The 18044-nt window shown below is 44.5% G+C and overlaps 1 protein-coding gene across 1 annotated transcript in view; it reads left to right on the top strand.

Annotated features, from left to right (window-relative positions):
• RIPOR2 (RHO family interacting cell polarization regulator 2) overlaps positions 1 to 18044 on the top strand; it is a gene marked incomplete at both ends in the record, with an annotated part of 89472 nt that overhangs the window by 13822 nt on the left and 57606 nt on the right. The gene's annotated exons all lie outside the window — the stretch shown is intronic.

The raw sequence follows: 18044 nt of genomic DNA, 5'->3' as shown, positions 1-18044 counted from the left end.
AACTTCTTTATCACTATAACAATGTTCTTGAGGAATTCAGGATTGCTAAAGTTGATTTCAGGGATGCTTTCTCCTTAGAGGATGATATCAAGATAATATCATTGGTAACCAGCGTGTGTTTTCTAGTGACCTACTACAAGTAGATTAGTAGTTGGTAAAAGAAATTTTTATAGTGACAGGAATAAAACCAAATATTTGTTTTGGATTGGAAGGCAGTCTGCTGGAATACCATTTAGATGCGAATGGTTTTACTTGCTAACTGGTGACATATAATATTTGGCCATGTGAACACGTAGGGAGGAAAATATGGCAAAGCTATGGAGTTACATTAAGTTACCAGAGTCTGTGGGAGGACCAGATGCCAGATACAAAGTATCTGTCATTATGTCTGATTTTACAAATTGTATAATGAAGGGGTCAGGAATATAACCCTGTTCTGAATTTCAGCATTGCTGAGGAACAGAGAGTGCTACTTGAACCCAGCAACCTGACTTCAAGGACTAGCTAGCCTGCAAAGCAAGAACTATTCCTGGATTCCTGCTATGGCTGCATCTAAACCCCAGCCTCAAATGTCCTGAACACCACAAGTGTCAGAAACTGAGCCTTAAAAACCAGGTCATTCTCTGCTAACTTTTAGAGACCACTGCACATCACTGTTCGAGAACCAAGGGCAGGGAAAGATGCATGCTGAATTAATGGGGTTGACCAGAAATGAGGCATAGAGAAATCTTATGAAAGCGAGGGAGAAAAGCATGTCAGACTGGTTAGATCCCAAAGAAACCACTGCTGGCTCTCAGTTTTAAACAGGAGATTTTCTGCTTGGCTACAGGTGGGTTTCTGTTAACATAGATTGTTGTTGGATAGATTCAGGTGGAAAATGGTACCAAGGGAAGTAGTTCTAGGAAACTTACATCAAATTCTGCCCCTACATATCTTTAAGCAATGGGAAGATTATCTTTTTTTCCTTTTTCCTTTAAAGAAGATGTTGTCAAGGAGTGTGCTATGGTAGCAACATCCTGCAGTACCTTATTTGCTTCCTTCTGAATCAAAATATTATAGAGCTGTTACTGCATAGCCCTGCCGTAATTTTGGAAATTTAATCCTCAGCATTTGAGGAATCACACTCCTCCCTGCCACATAAACTTTCTAAGCAGATTCTCTGCCAAGTTTTAGAGTGTTCCAATTTCAAGTTATTTTGATCTCACCTCCAACATGCTTTTTTAATGTATCTTATCATTAGAGATTCCTTATTGTGCAGTTGCAGAGCTCCCACGCTTAATGCAGATGGAGCAGAGTTTAGCTGAGCTGCTCCAATAGCTCAGCTGGAGGAGGGATGTGGTTATTTGTTTAAAAAAAGCTCTGTTTCCCAAACCATATGCTGCTGTGACTGTCGCCAGAAATGGAAGTGCTTGCAGAGCAGTGCTCCTGATGCAGCATGGTGTGGTGCCTGGTACCTGCAGCACACAGGTCCTGGTGAGGCTCAGGTGGGGAGTGCAGGCAGGCAGGAGTGAAAACATGCTGAAAACATTCCAGACAAGAGCTGTGCAGGCACTGAAAGCTGAGGGCTTCATTTCTCCACCTTGGAAGCATTTAGCTTTGATGCTCCAGAGTGCTGACCGCAGCTGGCCATGGCAAGGTGAGCAGTATGTGCTCAGCCCAACACTGAGAGGCTGAAGTGGTCACTCACAGCAGGACCTCAGTATCTCCACCACACCATGTACTACTGAGGAAAAACTATTTGCATCTCCCCAGAAATCTAGGCATTGCACCCTGCGAAGCAAGCAGCTGCAGCAGCATCCAAGCAATCACACCAAGTGACATCCAGGAAAGGTTTCAGAGAAGTTTTAACAAGCACTTTGATTCACTCACCATCTTGACACACAGAAAGACTTTGCTCCTGTCAAAACTCTCCTGTGACACTGGGGAGGCAAGCAAAACATTTTATTAGGAGAGTTTTTCTCTCCAGAGGCTGCTTGTCCATACTTCACAATCTAGGGTAGTGTTCCCTTTCTCCCACCCTATCCTCCCTGAGATTTCAAGCCCTTCTCCTGCTGGGACAGTTAGGCAAATAAACAACATGCAGCTATTTTATGACTTCCCTCAGTTTTCGCAGTGAGACATTCCTATGCAGCAGCTAATGAAAGCAGTACAGCATAGCATCATCTGCGTGCACTGCTGGTTGGAGTGCTCTAGTGCTTGCAGCTCAGCATTGCACATTCCCTAATGTGTGCTGACTTAGATATGAACTTCTCTGGCTTTTGTTTGCTTGATTACTGGATTTAAAAATCCCTTACTTAAAGTACTTCCTTTGCTTATGAAAACTAGTAGTAACAGGTGATGCTTGATGCTGTTTAGTTGAATCAACCCATTCACTCCTCACTGCAAGCAGCACAAGTTTCAGTCCTCTTTGTTATGCACAGGAGTGTTCCCACCACAACTAAGCAAGGTCTGCTTCACCCACACTGCCTACTCTCTGCATTACCCTATGCCTCCCAGCAGCTCTCCATTACGCCTGATACGATGGATGTGCGATATCAGATGCTTGCTTGCACAAGTGGCCAACAGCAAGCAGAGCTGAACTGCTGCCAAGTGTGTGGGCTGTGACCATGCTTAAACATCTGAAACCTCCTCTCCTGGCGGCAGCACAGAGCAGGTGTGGTTCATTTTTCTCGTACAAAACCATCTGTGAGGTCAGAGAAGGACAGGCCTGGGGAGACCCTGGCAGCTTGCAGGCAGTTCTTCCTAATGGTGGACAGCAACAAGCAGTGAGAGGGGCTGCCTAGGAAGGTTCAGCTCCCCCCCAACAAAGACCCTTAGAACAATATCTATCAAAGACAGACAGTGAGGCCCTGAAGTACACCAAAAGAAGAACAGTGACGCTGCGAAGGGTCTGCAGGCACAAGTCTTAGGGTTTGTGGTTGATGGAACTGGGTCTAGCAAAAAAGAAGCTCAGGGGAGACCCTATCACTCTCAACCACGATCTGAAAGGAGGTTGTGATGAGGTGGGGAGGGTCTGCCTCTTCTCTCAGGTAACAGAGATAGGTTGAGAAGGAATGGCCACAGGTTGCACCACGAGAGATTCAGGTTGGATATAAGGAAGAATTTCTTCTCAGAAAGAGCAGTGAGGCAGCGGCAAAGGCTGCCCAGGAAGGTGGTGGGGTCACTGTCCCTGGAGGTGTGGCACTGAGAAACATGGTCAGTGGGCATGGTGGCAGCCTGACATCAAGAGTGGCCTTGCCTTGGTACAGGGAATGAATCTCTTGAGGCCTCTTCCAGCTCTATTTTTCTGTGAACACTTCCAGGTTTCTCCTCTGCATCTCTATTCTTAACCTGATGCCCCCAGCCCACATTGGGTAGCAGTCACTGGCAGGTGCCATCCTAGGGCTGAAGGGTGAGGGGGTAGTCCTGCCTGTTCTTAGAGTTCCCATAGCCTTGAAAAGTGCTTGAATCTACTGAGCAGAAGGTTCAATATTTTGTAATTGTTCTATTATTTTATCATTTAACATTTTTCCTGCTGTTTAAAGACTAACATGTTCAAGGTTCAGCTCTGAAAAGACGTTTTGAAAGAAAAAAAGAAAAAGCACAACAAACTTTCCCTTCCACTCACTGCTACAGATTTGTTGGATGCCTCTGGATAACCATTTTCCTTGTTACTGCCTAAGTACTATCAGCTTTCAAATGCTTGAGAGAATTTTGTGGCTGCTGAGGGTTTCTTGTGAAATGGGCCCATACACCACAATTTTCACATCAAATGGATGTTATAACTGATAGTTCTTTTTTCCACCAGAAGTTTGCTGGGACAGCTTTGGAAAAAAAAAAAAAAAAAAGTCCTGTCAGAAAGCTGTTGGGGACTGTCTTCAAGAAGGAGATATGCAACATAACGTTAACTTCAACTTCTGTAGGGTTTTAGCATCTCTTTCTGGCAGGAAGTGGCTCTCTGATCCTGACGCTGGGTCTCAGCTGGGACAGGATCTCTATATTTAGGTGATGCTAAATTCTAGTTCCTTCTTTGTCCCTCTTATTCCTTTCTTTCAGGGGAAAAAGCTGGCAAAGACATATCCACGCTATAGTTGTGGTGCCCATGGGTCTCCCTGACTCTCCTTGTACAGTTCTGTAACCCCATCACTTATCTATAAATCACAACTTGCCTTCCTGACAGCTGTGTTTCCAGCCCATAATCAGATTAAATGGTTGCACAGCAAGCATGAATCAGGGTTTGGCTCACAAGAGCACACTGATGTAAGAAGCTGCCCATGAATCTCCTGGAGTGCTCGCAGCCCCCCTGAGGTGCCATCACTGGGGCATCAGCAAAGCTCTACCAAGCTCCCAGCCCAGTGAGCATGCTGATTTCATGGGATATATGTTCACCCTCCTGCCTACTGGATTTGTGTCAGTTGATTTTTTTTTTCCAAAAAAAAAAAAAAAAAAAAAAAATGTCCTGCATGCTTAGATAAGAATATCAACTGTATAACAAAAGGTTGTACAACTCTGTATTGCCACTATGGGGGTTTTGGGGGTCCTTTCCTACTGATTTTGTTGTTGCTGGCATCAATTTGAAGCATGAGATTTTTTTGAGAATCATAGAATAGCTTGGGTTAGAAGGGACCTCAAAGATCATCTAGTTCCAACCCTGTGCTATGGGTAGGGTAGCCAAGCACTAAATCAGGCACTAGTTCAGGGTGCCCAGGGCCCCATCCTATCTGGAGGTGTTCAAACCTCCAGGAATGGAGCAGTCTCCACGGGTGGGCCTCAGTCTGCTGTGTCTTGTGACTGATGGTTCCTTAGCTTACAGGTAACTTGGGAGCCCATAGCCCAATAGCCAACATTGGCTTTTGACATATCAGGCTTTTAAAAGCAAGTCTTCCCATGCTGTGCATGATTCCAAGCTTGGAGGCTGCTCGGCCTCCTGATGAAGGACATTATACTCCCGGATCTCCCAGTTCCCAACCTTTCCTTCAGCACTAGGTACTCAGCAAAACAGCAAGTTACATTCTAGCAAAGTGCTAACAACTCAGAGGGAACATTCTGAACATGATCAGAAATGAAATTACACACCAAGCAGAAGAAAGCTCTGCAAAATAAATCTCCTTTGAGTTCTTAGCTCTGCAAATACATTTCTGCCAAGGAATGGCTGGCCTTCATGGCCTCAGAATGGAGATGTGCAGGGAAGCCTAAGGCAGTGCACACAGTGGGTAGAGGCACCACAGGCATTTTCTGGACGAGCAGGCTCCTCCCACATCAACAGGACATCCATCCATCCAATGTCCTCAGTAACACCTTTAGTGTCTCTGCAGCAACAGTGACTAACTCCTGAACCACTGCAAACCAACCATCAATCATTTGAGCTGGGGATTATCCCATCTACTTGCTAAGGTCCATACTTCTGTCAAGGGCAGAAACAAGGCTCTCAATGAGAACACTCCCTAACCAGGCAATTTCAAACTCTGCACCATCTGAACCCAAATGTAATCTCTTCTAACATTCAATTTTGGATTTGATATACTAGACAGAAAACCAGACCCAGGTCTTCAAGGTGAGGCACTGATTAAATCTCTCATTTTACACTCTACACTGATTTTATCTCCTAAATATTTGGTTCTGTCCCCTAGCCACAAACTTCCTTGCTCTTCATTTTTCGAGTGATGAGAACAGCTCTGTCTAGCAACACTGTATCTTCTGCATAGATCATACCCTGTGCTTGTGCCAGCAGTCATTCCTTCCTTGACAGAGGAAATTAAAGAAATCAATTTTTATCATCTCTGTGATTAAAGAAATTCAATACCTTCCTTGCCTATGCAAGCAAAGAGTTTCTTTTTAATCATAGCACCAAATGCAAACAAGCCCACTTCCAGACCTCTTATCACAGATTCCTAACACTCCCCACATTCATCATATTGACTAAATGATGAAATAATGTATGAAAAATGCCTCCAAGCAATGAGTGGCATCTTGATTATAGGAACACACAGCATTTCAGACTGGGGAAATCTGAGGAAACTCGCTGAAGTGAGCTGCAAAGCAGCTGCCATAAGAACTCACAGACCACTGGTATGAAGGAGATGGCTTTTTCCACAAGGCTGTTGTGAGAGAGCTGTTATAATGTGTCACTGTGGGTGCAGTCCTTGCCACCGAGCTGCAAATCTGCCTCTTGCTGTCAGTCACACAGTTGTTATGCTTTTATTACCACCTTTTAATAGCAGCACCCTTAGTAAAAGCCTAACTTGTCTCCTATTTCCACACCCTCTGGGAAAAGAGGTGAGGAAACGGCAGCCTCAAGTGAAACCTTCCTGGCTCAAACCTCAGCAGCAAGAGCAGGAGCTGGGACATCTAGCTTTTGTTTGTATTATGAGGCTGTAGCCTGCAGTCAAGCCAAGGAAGCACTTGCAGAAAGATGCTGCCACATGGGCTGTATCTGCCCAGCTTAGTGCCAAACTGCCGCCAGGCAAGACCTATTAGCAATGACAGCAAACTGCAGGGTCAGAGTGGTACTGAACCCAGTCAAAAAGCAAAATAACATCCATGCTGTGTTTAGAGTGGCTGCATACCTGCTGCTGGGTTTTGCCAATGAGGAAGCACGGCCCCTCCGTAGTTGTGTCCCAGATGTGTACACACAACTGCCTGCAATAACACAGGTATTTCATAAGTCATTCAGTTGAGATTCTATGCACTTCCTGAGGAGAAAAGTACTAATAATAACTACAACTGTGGCAGATTCCCTGCTCATGTGTGGGTTTTATTTTTGCATCCTTAGAAAAATCTCCTCATATGTTAGTTCTTTTCTTAAACTAGCTATGTCACATAGGCACCACAGCTTTCTTACACAAAGATAACTGCCTCACCACCTTCTGCCACCCAAAGTTCACATGAAAATAGCCCTTTGGCCCCAGCTTGAGTTACTTGAGTGAATCACAGTACCACAGTACGGTTTGAGCAGGAAAGGGCCCTCAAAGCCCACCCACCCCACCCCGTGCCGTGGGCAGGGCTGCCCCCCACCAGCTCAGCTGCCCAGGGCCCCATCCAGCCTGGCCTTGAGCGCCTCCAGGGATAGGGCACCACAGCTTCTCTGGGCACCTGTGCCAGCGCCTCACTGCACTCTGAGTAAAGTATTTCTGCCTGGCATTTCACCTAAATCTCCCCTCTTTAGTTCAAAGCAGTCCTCCCATGTCCCATCACTATCAGAGTACAGACCTGAGTTATTAGAGTTATTCATTTAGAGACTACCACCTTCTATTTATATCTTAGTACTTCAGCAAAGGAATTAAACTGGTCACAATACATGTAAAGCAGTATCAATATAGTACATACATCAACCCTTCTGCCTCAGTATACTCAAAACATTCAATTTCCCAAACTACTGATGTGCTGTATATGAGCAAGGAGTAACATCATGAGCAGACTAGTCAGCTGATAGAAAAGAATGTCCTGATTTCCCAGGCTGGTGCAATTCTGGTACTTTGCAAGACCATTTCCAATTGCAATGTAAGACAGAAGGACTGAAAGGGGGCTGCTAGTATTCCTATTACTGACATGCACTGCTGGAAATTGCATGTTTTCCCAGAGTCAGAGTGACATTGCATGGGGATAAGATCATACCAGCTTAGGCTCTCTCATGACAGCTTTTAGATTGAATACTCTCAGCTCCTCCCTTACAGACTGTGAGAATCCAAAGGGCTTTTGACATTGTTCTGGTTGGAATAGAAACTCTTCCTTGCTGAAAATTAATTATTGAGGGTTCTGCTGCTTTATAATATATTTATGTGCTCCTGGGGACCTCTCCCTTTTAAAGCACAGGAAACACCATCTTAAATACAGCTCAGGCAAGAGCAGGAACCAGCTCTGCTTTGTAGTGCCTTTCCTCCAGGTACAGCAGGACAGAATGCTATCCACAGATGGTGCTCGACTTTGACTGAAAGTGAGATGGAGGTGAAAGAACTGGAGAGCATAGGCTAAAAGCTCAGCATATTGCTATTCCATTGGCTCTCTGGAGAGAGAACAACAATTAAGAAAGTGAACCCAACAAATCCACTGGGCTGGGTTAGCCATTCAATTGCTGTTATGCTGTGAACATATTTTGTAGCCCTCCTACACTGAGTTACTCTCTTCTTACACATAACTTTGACCACTAAGGAAAAAAGGCCTGGCAACATCCAGTCTGGTGATTCATTCCACAAGTTGCTGCAGCTTCTAAAACACAATTTACTCAATGGCTTAATTGCAGGCTTACTGACTGCCACAAAAGGTTGGTTTTGGCCTTGGAAAGGGAAATAACCTTACCCAGGCGTACTTACAGAGCTAGGCCTGCCTCACAGCAGCGATGGCTGCTAACATAACTGCTAAAGTCAGTGGGGATTCTTGGGGGGAGGGGGTCTCCTTAAAATCTTAGCACTGCTTGCCTTTTGTTGATCAATCACAAAGTCACAGAGCCATATATTATGTATCCTCCCAGCCACGTGGATTCAGAAAAGCAGAATCAGAACATCAGATGAGGCACTCAGAGGGCAAATCTCAATAAATATCAAGAAACAAAGAGAAAAGCCTTACAAAGGTTTCAGTCTCTTAAAACCTTGTGTGAGGAAACATCAGGCATTTTCCTCTCACCTTCACCTTTTCTCCTACCCTCCATTACATCCTCCTCATACTGCAAAGCTCTGCTTCACTTGCTTAGCTTTCAATTGTGAGTTTGAAGGACAAAATTTTAGGTAGAAATAACATTTAAAAAAACATTAAACAAAATACATACATATATACTATTGTGGCAATGGGACAGATCAATACAATGGGAAAAGTGTTACGACAAAGGTGTGATATATAGAGAGGTGCTATAAAGGAAGAGAAGATTACTCACCCATATCAGGTTCCAGGCTCATAGGGGAAAGCTTCACCAAGGGGAGATCTCCAGAAAGAGCTCCCACAGCAGTCAGCCCTTAAATGAGGTCTAAGAGAGGTGCAGCCAGGCTCCATCCCCTCCAGTCACACAGCTGAATTGCCTTCACCTGTGCTCCCAGGGCTGACTGGGTCCTTTCCCCAGGTGCTCAATCAGTGGTTCAGGCCGTGACTCAACAGTTACCATACAATTATTTATTTATATAATATATAATAAATATATATCTAATTATTATATACCAGGGTACTACTATCTAGGGTATTACTACTAGCTCAAGGGCACACCCAGGCTCGGTTTGTGGATGACCACCTACATCTGAAGGTATTTCAGATGTTTGCTCATCCATTTCACTTGCAAGTCCTATGTGGGGACACATATTATACGGCTTCCCCCTGCCTTTCCAGTACAGGCATATCTGGTCACACCTGGAAATCCCAACATGTATTGTCTGACCTGCATCTTTCTCTGGCTTCTTCTAAGTCTTAAATTGCTTCCCCAAATTTGCCAGTGAGATCCAGACCAGATTGAAAGCAATTTAAAATTTGGCTGATTAAGCGAGGCTCAGCGGTGCTGGCACTGCACTGGATATGTCACCAGCTGTCTTTCTTCTCTGCTCTGCTTTGCTCCAAAAGACAAGTGACTTCAAACAGAAACATTTTCCACGTTTCTCAGGTGTTTTTGAGCAACCTAGTTTCTCTGAGCCACTGCCTGGAGCTTAGTTTGGCAGCTTCCCCCAAGGGCAGAGAGAAGTAGGAGGAACACAAGTACTACCGCAGCCCCTTTCACTTCTCCCATATGAAATGCTTGCTGCCAGGTACAGCCTCACTTCTTCTTCTGCAGCACTCCTTTGATGTAGCCCATGGACATCTCAGACATCACATTTGTGAGGGAGAACCCGGCAGCCCCAGGCAAACCCCTACAGCCAGACCTAGTGTTGGTGGCTGTGGCCACTCATGATTTGATTCCCCATGGATTGGACAATGCTCTCAGATTCAGGGTTTGAATTTTTAGTGGTCTTGTGTGAAGCCAGCAGTTGGACTCAAGGACCCTATGCCCCATCCCTACAGGCACCCAAGGCCAGGTGGGATGGAACCCTGGGCAGCCTGAGCTGGTGGGGGGCAGCCCTGTCTACAGCAGGAGGTGGGGGCTGGGTGGGCTTTGAGGTCCCTTTCAATCCAAACCATTCTGTGATTCTACGATCTTAATGGCCCTTTCTAGCTTAGGATACGTGTGATGCTATGGTTCTATGTAAAGCAAGCAGTTTGGGGCAGTAACCAAAGCTGCAGTGGAGGCAGGTCTCCATAGGGAAGAGAAAGATGCAAAAACTGCTCTCAGTCAGTTTGATCCATATGGTGCAAAGCCTTGCAAAAAGGCAACAGACTTCATGTGTCCCAGTTTTGACATCACCATCCTGTTTCCTGCCTATATTTCAGTGTGCTAATTGCTTGGAAAGGGGTGCTGGGAGGGGGGAAAGGATCTTACGCTCAGATCTTCATGTAGGTGCTGTTGCTAAGAAGCAGGATAAAAAATAAATTAACCTTTTTTTCTTTTCTGGAGGAGAGGTTGTAGGGAAGGACAGGGCAGAGCAACCCTTTCAGCTTCATGTGAGGAAGATGCTGTTGCACACAAGAGATGTTGGAGTAAAACAAGACCCCAGCCTTCTTGCAGACAACAGCTGCCCCTCACTGCTCTGCACTGGATGGCATTGCAGTATGGAAGAAAGCACCAGACTCAGCAACAAGGAGGTGTGATTAGCCTGCATGTAGACTGGCTGCACAGGGTGAAGCCAAAGTGGGTGTCCTTCACGTGCATCTGCTTGGCAGGGGTCCCAGACCAGTGGCTGCAAAAGCCTGCTGAGAGCTCCCTTGCCCACATCATCGCTAGCACCTGGGCTCCTCCATCCCTGCAGCACTCTCTGTGCTGTGACCTGTGTTTCCCTGCCTGTCTTCACAGCTGGGTGGGCAATATTATTTTTCCCCCTTGCTACCCCCTAGAGCTGTTTCACTGACTGCCAAGCTCTCTGTGCACAGAGCCCTAAGTAGGGCACGCTGGTGCATCTCCCACAACTGCTATTTTATCATTGTCTGGAAGACACTACTTTGCTGTCACCAACGTCTTGTTTGTACAGCAATGCCAAAGCCTGTACCAAGGTTGTCAGACCAGTCAGACATGTACTGTCCTGTGCTGGAACAAAGAGTCTGCCTGTGGGGATAAGCTAGTTTGCTGCTGATTTTCCTTCTGGCCCACTTATGTCATTTTCTGTCCATCATGACTATTATCTCTGAGCTGCCTCTGTATGAAATACTAACACCTGTTAATTCCTGCACTTCAGACCCAGCTGTATTTTTACTGACTTTGAGAAGCTAACTCCATGTTCCTCCACTATTTGGAAGAGTCTCTCCCTAGACTAAAAATGTTGGGGGGAGGGGGCATCTACGCAGGGGTTAAACTGATCAGAAAAAGAAAATTCAGGAGATGAAAGCAGGAAAAATAACTTGCAGGAAATGCCACATTTTGATGAAACTCGTGTTGCTATTTTTATTCTTGTGTTGTTAGGCTCTCTCTCTGAAGTAGTTCTCTCAGCAAAGAAGCCCAGAATGAAAGATAGACTGATTAACAAAGCTGTCTGCTGAAGAAACACTGATGCAGTGGGTGGTGATCTTATCCTGAGCCAGCAAAGTATTTGTGCAGCGATGCAGCAGGAGGGGAACAAACTTCTAGCCATGTGCCAACAATAGTAAGCTTCAGGGTCATTCAACAGGTGAAATTTGACCAGCACACAGTGGCCAGTATAAGCCAGGTGTATGTGCTCATGCATCATATGAAGGTAGGGAAGCTGTTCTTTAAGTCCCATCTTAAATTACTGTACCTTTGTGGGCACTGGAATTGTAGAAGCATGTACAAGTTTTCAGAGGGTTCCTCATTCTGAGATACTCTATGATTATTGTTGTTGCTCGTCCATTCGTATAACAACATTTCTCCCCAGAAGATGGGGATGTGGGTCTTCACTTTTATCTCCAGTGGTCACAAAATCTACTGTGTCTATTGACCCTTCACATTTGGAAGAAAAGTCAGAACTGTTAATACTCAATAAAAAGAAACTAAAAACACAGAACACAGTCTGCTGTGGTCACTACATTTCTGAGCTGCTAATCCATTCAGCAAATTGCAAAATCATAGAATCACCAAGGTTGGAAAAGATTTGTTAGAAAAAAAAGTGAAGCACTGTGCTAAAAAATTATACATTCCTCTTTTCTGTCCTACTTAGTAGGAGTAAAAATGAAGCAGGTCCTCCAGGAGAGCTATTAAGAGCCCTGTGCACATCCAGTCCCCACACCTGCCCTGTGTGGCTTGCCCAAGGAGGAAGGCAGGCAGGGCGGGGATGCCTTGCGGCGAGCTTTCCTTTACCACAGGTTCCGTTCTCAGCTATGCTTTTGTTCTAGGGCTAAAGAAAGAGAAGTAAATCCTCCTGTTGTAATTATTCTGAGAACTCGATCCCAGAGTGGCACCGATGTATCAAGAGGTTGCGAGAACAAAGTGGGGTTATTTTTCAGAAAGAGTTCTCAAAAAAAATGGGCTGAAATCCAGGATAGAACATCCCCATTTCAACTCTGCGTAATTAACAAAATATTCCCCTTTGCTATCACATTCAACAGGCCATATAGCAGAGCTTCTCCATCCTTTGGAGACATTAGTTTGTATATTTTTCTAAAACCAAGACAAGTCTCTTGGTCACGCTTCAATGCGCCCCCACAGCTAACTGAACCGTGGTTGCTAGAAATGCACAGGAAGGAAAAATCACCTGTCTGTTGGCTTTGGAATTAAATGCTCAGACCTCCTAGGGCCTTGGTAGCAGGTGTGAGTGACACAGTCTGAAAGAAAGCACCTAATCCAGGTTCCATGGAAACCAGCAGCAATTCCTTACAACTGCCAGGCAGAGAACCAGCAGAGTGGTAAAGATCCATTTCACAGCAGCAGAATGAATACTATACTGATTGGAGCGGAAAGATGTAGAGAAGACTAAGGGAGAAGGTCAACTCCTGAACTCTTTCCAATGGCTGGAGAAACTGCAAACAGGGAGCACATAGAACAGAGCAGTAAAGGCCGCAGAGATGATTTAATTAAATGTGATGGAGAAGTGTTCATCTGCAGACACTATTTGTTTCACAGTGTGAATTAACAGTCTAAAATAAGCAACCTGAGCTTTAACTCAATTTCTCATAGTTTACCTGGAGAAAAAAATACCTATATCTTTATGTAAATATCAGCAAAATTTGTTGGAAATCAGCTTGGAATTTACCTTACCTAAGATGGGAGACATATAGCTTAACAACAAGATGAGTTTCTTCCCTGTATCTCCTCCAAGCCCAAAGACAATGATTATTTGGCATAATTGTTTGAATAAAAACTGCTAGTATACAGGAAATTAGGAAATTAGGAAATTGGTCAATTTTAGAGTCTGTTCAAGTTAGTAAATGATTACATGATTAATGTAAAAACCCTTACTGAGATGTAAGGTTTTAATGGTTACAGGGATTGAGCATACTTATTGGTTTTGCAGGGGACAGCATCAGATAGTTTGAATGTTAATATTGTGTGCAGACTGCATCTCTTCTACAGTTTATGAAAACAATCTGAAATAATTCTGAAAGAAACCCATGGGATTTAAACATCAAAGGAGGAAAAAATACTTTGTCTTGCGGGATTACAGAAGAATAGGTGTGAAAATAACTAGGAGGTAGGAAAGAAGGTAAAAAAAACAAACAAACAAATGTGAAGATTTCTTAGAGAAAGGCGAAGATATTTCCATGCCAACTGAGAGCCACTGGAATGTGTTGAGCCCTTCAAGCAGCTGGACAATAAAGTTCTCAGCTTAGTGTTGCTGAGAAAGAAAGTCATCAAGTAGAAATGAAGTATTGTTCAACAGCTGCTGTGTCCAATAGTATTGAGTGTAACCTCAAGAGATTCCCCTATTTCCACCGCCCTTCCCTTCAACTATTCTTGTGTTATTCCCAATAGCTACTTGTCTACTCTGTTCTTCAAAGCCCCACAGACGCTTTCTAAGTTTAAAGCAGCCCTGATTCACTTAACACTGACTCACTCAAGCACTATTTTCCTGCTTCACAGATTTTTTTCCCAAACTTGCTTCTTCCTTGTTTCTGTAGTTTCCTACCTAAATTACATCTTCTCTTCTGCAATTTGAGTTCATGACTCCTTGTGCAACACAGAGGTCAAGAAGAGGGCTTCAGGACCACTTTTATACCCTGTCTTGATCTTCTTTCCTTCAAGAAAAGGGATTTCAGTTCCTCCTGTGTTTACCTTAATTTCCAGTTTTCTAGCCTTCTGATCAGACTTATTGCCCTTCACAGGACTTTCACCAAATAGTCTCTCGCAGAAGGCATCTCCATTGTCAGAGGCCTTGCTGACCCTGACCACAGTGAGAGAATTACTTCATGCCTCTGTTTTTGATCACACCAGCTAGCACATTTTCTGCTGTTTTCATGTGTTGTTGCCAACTCACATTTGGTTTCCTCCAGCCTCTTTTTCTGAACATGTGATATTTAAGCCCGCATCTATGAGGATACTTATTCTTACTTGAGCATAGTACTTCACAGCTCTCTCTTGAATTGCATTTAATTCTTTCCAGACCACTTCTCCAGTCTGTCATGATTTGGTTGAATTTTGATTCTGTTCTGCAATGTACTGCACTCCTTGGAAGCCAGGCAAATGTAACAAGTGTTATCATGACCATTTCATTCATCTGAAGGATTAAAGGATACACTGAATAGTACCAGGTCCAAAGCTCAGCCCTGCAAAATCACACTTGACCATGTACTTTCTTTCAATGAGCCACTGCGAACTACTTACTGAGAAAAAATTTATACTCATTCTGATAATACTCATTCTGATAATACTCATTCTGCAGGGCTTTCATCTAGGCTGTCTCGTCTTTGAATCCCTTTAAACTGAAATAGGATTTTGCCATGAGAAGGAAATAATTTACTTTAATAGGCTAAGTGATATCTTCATGAAAAACGGGGTAAGAGAACAGAGAAGAAAGCCAAAGTTATCTTTGATGAGCCTGATGGGATGTGGTAGGTGCTGTGGTGCTGTGGATAGCAGTGACACACCTAAACACACGTTTAAGTGACCTCCAGGGCATGTGGTTCACTGCACACAGCATGAGGAACACACGAATGTCCCCACTAAAAATAGAAAGCAAAAAAAATTGAAGAAAAAGTGCAAAAGCTTTCAAGAGTTTGGCAAAGAGAAAACTGCACTAAGCTCAGTCAATCACTGGCACAGAATGCCTAAATATAACTGAAGTCCCCAGAGTCCCTGTAACTTGCAAATGAGTTAACAACTAGACACAACACCGTAACTAAATTCTTGATGTTTCTAAGGAGGCTGTTCACCAGGAGAACAGACACTGCAGCAACATCCAGAGCAGAATCTCTATGGACACTCTAAACCTTTGTGGGCACTCCTCTCCCCAGACTGAGCAGCAACTAGCCTCAGCCACCTTTCTCATATCCCTTTCATACCTTAGGTCACCTTCCTTTCCTCCTAATCCTCCCTTTTTTTTTTCTTTTTTTTTTTTTCCCTCTTTTTTTTCCTTCTTATTTGCTGTACAGGTTATTCTTCCAAGGCAGCTTCTCTGCCCAGACAGCCCTAAAATGACATGGGGCACCAACAGACCCTCAGGGGCAGGACTTGGCTGTGTGTTGGGTGCTGAGGCAGGAAGGGCCTGGGTAGGGCAGATGCCTGTTTAAGACCCTCCCTTCCACACCAGCACAGCAGGGTAGAAAAGGGTCAGCCCTCCTCTCCTGTTGTTTGTGGACATTTTGGAATTTAAGGTAGAGATTAATTAAAATAACCTCATCTAACACAGTAAAATGGCACACTTTTAGACCTTTTGTAAAGTAAAAATATCTTGGCTTTTAGACTTGCATTTGCAAATAAAATGCCACAACACAGTGTTTTTATGCTGGGTCAAAAATTCTTTTTTTCCTTACCTTTACAGTCTGACATAGGTTTAGTACTGTATCTCAGACTTGTCAAAGAATATATAAACAAAGCAAGTGAACTGCACAAAATATTTTCTTTCCCTGGTGCGGCAAAAATCTTTCTTGAGAAGACCATCTGCAGTGTGGTAGAAATACTGCCCAAGAACCCAATTCTTCACCACTGAGGGCAATTTTCCCATCTGCACATGTAGTACCGAGCATAACTCCCCTTTCTTAGGCTACAAGCTAACCACGAAGTAACTACTGTCCTCTTCGCAAGTGCTAAATTATTATTTCTGTCCCATATTTAGCACATAACTAATGCATCCTGCTCAGACCCAGTGTGCTTTCCTGAGGACACCAGTGAGACTCAGCAGGCTTCTCTAGAAAAGATGTGGCTCTTGGAACAGCAGACACGTGCAGGCTGGAACCATGTGCCACACATGGCCAATGCTAGATGGCAGGGCAGGTTGCTGAGATGGGAGCTGCTTAAAGTAAGTTGCAAGGGAAGAGAAATAAAGGTAGAGAGATTTGGTAAGAGTTGTTCTAAAAGCTGCCAGCTCTTGCTTGATCCACCCTTGTTTTTGACATTGCCCTTGTCTCCCCTATGCTTTGTTGACTGGTTCTTAGACCATGGGTGGTGGCTTTTTCTGGTAGCAGTATCAGATTGTGGTTTTGTGAAAAGCACACACACAAGAGCTGTGCAGTACCTGCAGGGCGGATTCTGTTGTTTTTCTTTTCTTTTCTTTTCTTTTTGTGTGGAGTGGGGCCTTGTTAGCCAGCAGGTAAAGTTACTGAGTTTTGAAACAGCTCAGAAGGAATAAGATTGTATGCACTTCTTGTGTGTACAGAGGGAAAAAAAAAAAAAAAAAAAAAAGGCTGGATTGCTAAAAAATACAGCTGGGAGGAAGCCACTTTATATGGTTAGAATAGTAGAATCACAGAATCATTAAGGCTGAAAAAAGGCACTAAGATCATCTCGTCCATCCATCAGCCCATCGCCACCATGCTGATCAACCACATCCCTCAGTGCCACACATCCACACATTTCTTGAACACCTCCAGGGACGGTGACCCCACCAACTCCCTGGGCAGCCTGTGCTACTGCCTCACTGCTCTTTATGAGAAGTATTTTTTCCTTATATCCAACCTGAGAGATCCATGAACAGCAGAGACACAGGCATGCCAACCAGCAGGGTGAAATTACAGCTCCCCAAATGCAAAGGTGGGCAGGGACCTTAGTGACATTCTGTGCTGAGCTATCCTGCCTCAAGGGAAGGGCACAGTGGTCATCTGGAGGCCTGGTAGAACGCTGTGTGCTGTGGGGATGAAGGTGAGGTTGCCATCATGAGACAATGAGACAAACGGGAACGAATCAAAGTGACTCGTCTTTGTGCATTTGCAATGGGCGCTGAGTCATTATCATTCATCACCAGCCCGGCTGGTGCGCTCATGATTGTGACAGCTGGTTTTGGGAGAGAGGACAGCTTTTGATCCCTTTTAATTCCCAAAACTGAAAACAAAAAGGGCTGTCAAGGTAACAGGCATCCGGAGATGCCGACTGAAAACAGTGGGTGAGGAAATAACTTCCCGGGGAAATGCAGCACAAAAGGGAACTGCCACAATAACCAGGATAGAGTCGTTTGCTCCTTCATCTTCCTGAAGTAAATGGCTAACACTTCCCATGACCGACTTACAAAAGAGCTCCTGTTGCAGCATAACACAGCAGAGTCACTATTTCTGTAGCACATTATTTTCCCCAGGTTTCTTCTTGAGAGGCTGGCTGCATGTTTTGAGCAATTTACACCCCTATGTGCAGCACCACTAACCTTAACATTAATCAGAATTGAGGTCCAAAATACTCAGCAGGATCAGCAAAGCCTATTCTGGTCCTCCTTAGTCCTCAGAAGCCCCTCTTTGCCCAGAGAAGCTGTGGTGCCCCATCCTTGGAGGTGCTCAAGGTCAGGTTGGACGGGGCCCTGGGCAGCTGAGCTGGTGGGGGGCAGCCCTGCCCTGGCAGGGGCTGGGGCTGGGTGGACTTTAAAGTTTCTTCCAACCCAAATCATTCTATGCGCTCCATGGCCTTTCAGAAGCTCACGTTTCTCCTGATATTTCAAGGAAGTGAAACACAGCGACTGCCCATTGCTGGGAGT

Source organism: Tetrao urogallus (assembly GCF_951394365.1).
Source record: "Tetrao urogallus genome assembly, chromosome: 3".
In the NCBI taxonomy this organism is placed as follows: domain Eukaryota; kingdom Metazoa; phylum Chordata; class Aves; order Galliformes; family Phasianidae; genus Tetrao; species Tetrao urogallus.
The sequence above is the reverse complement of the archived record's forward strand: the minus strand, read 5'-3'. Positions and strand labels throughout refer to the sequence as shown.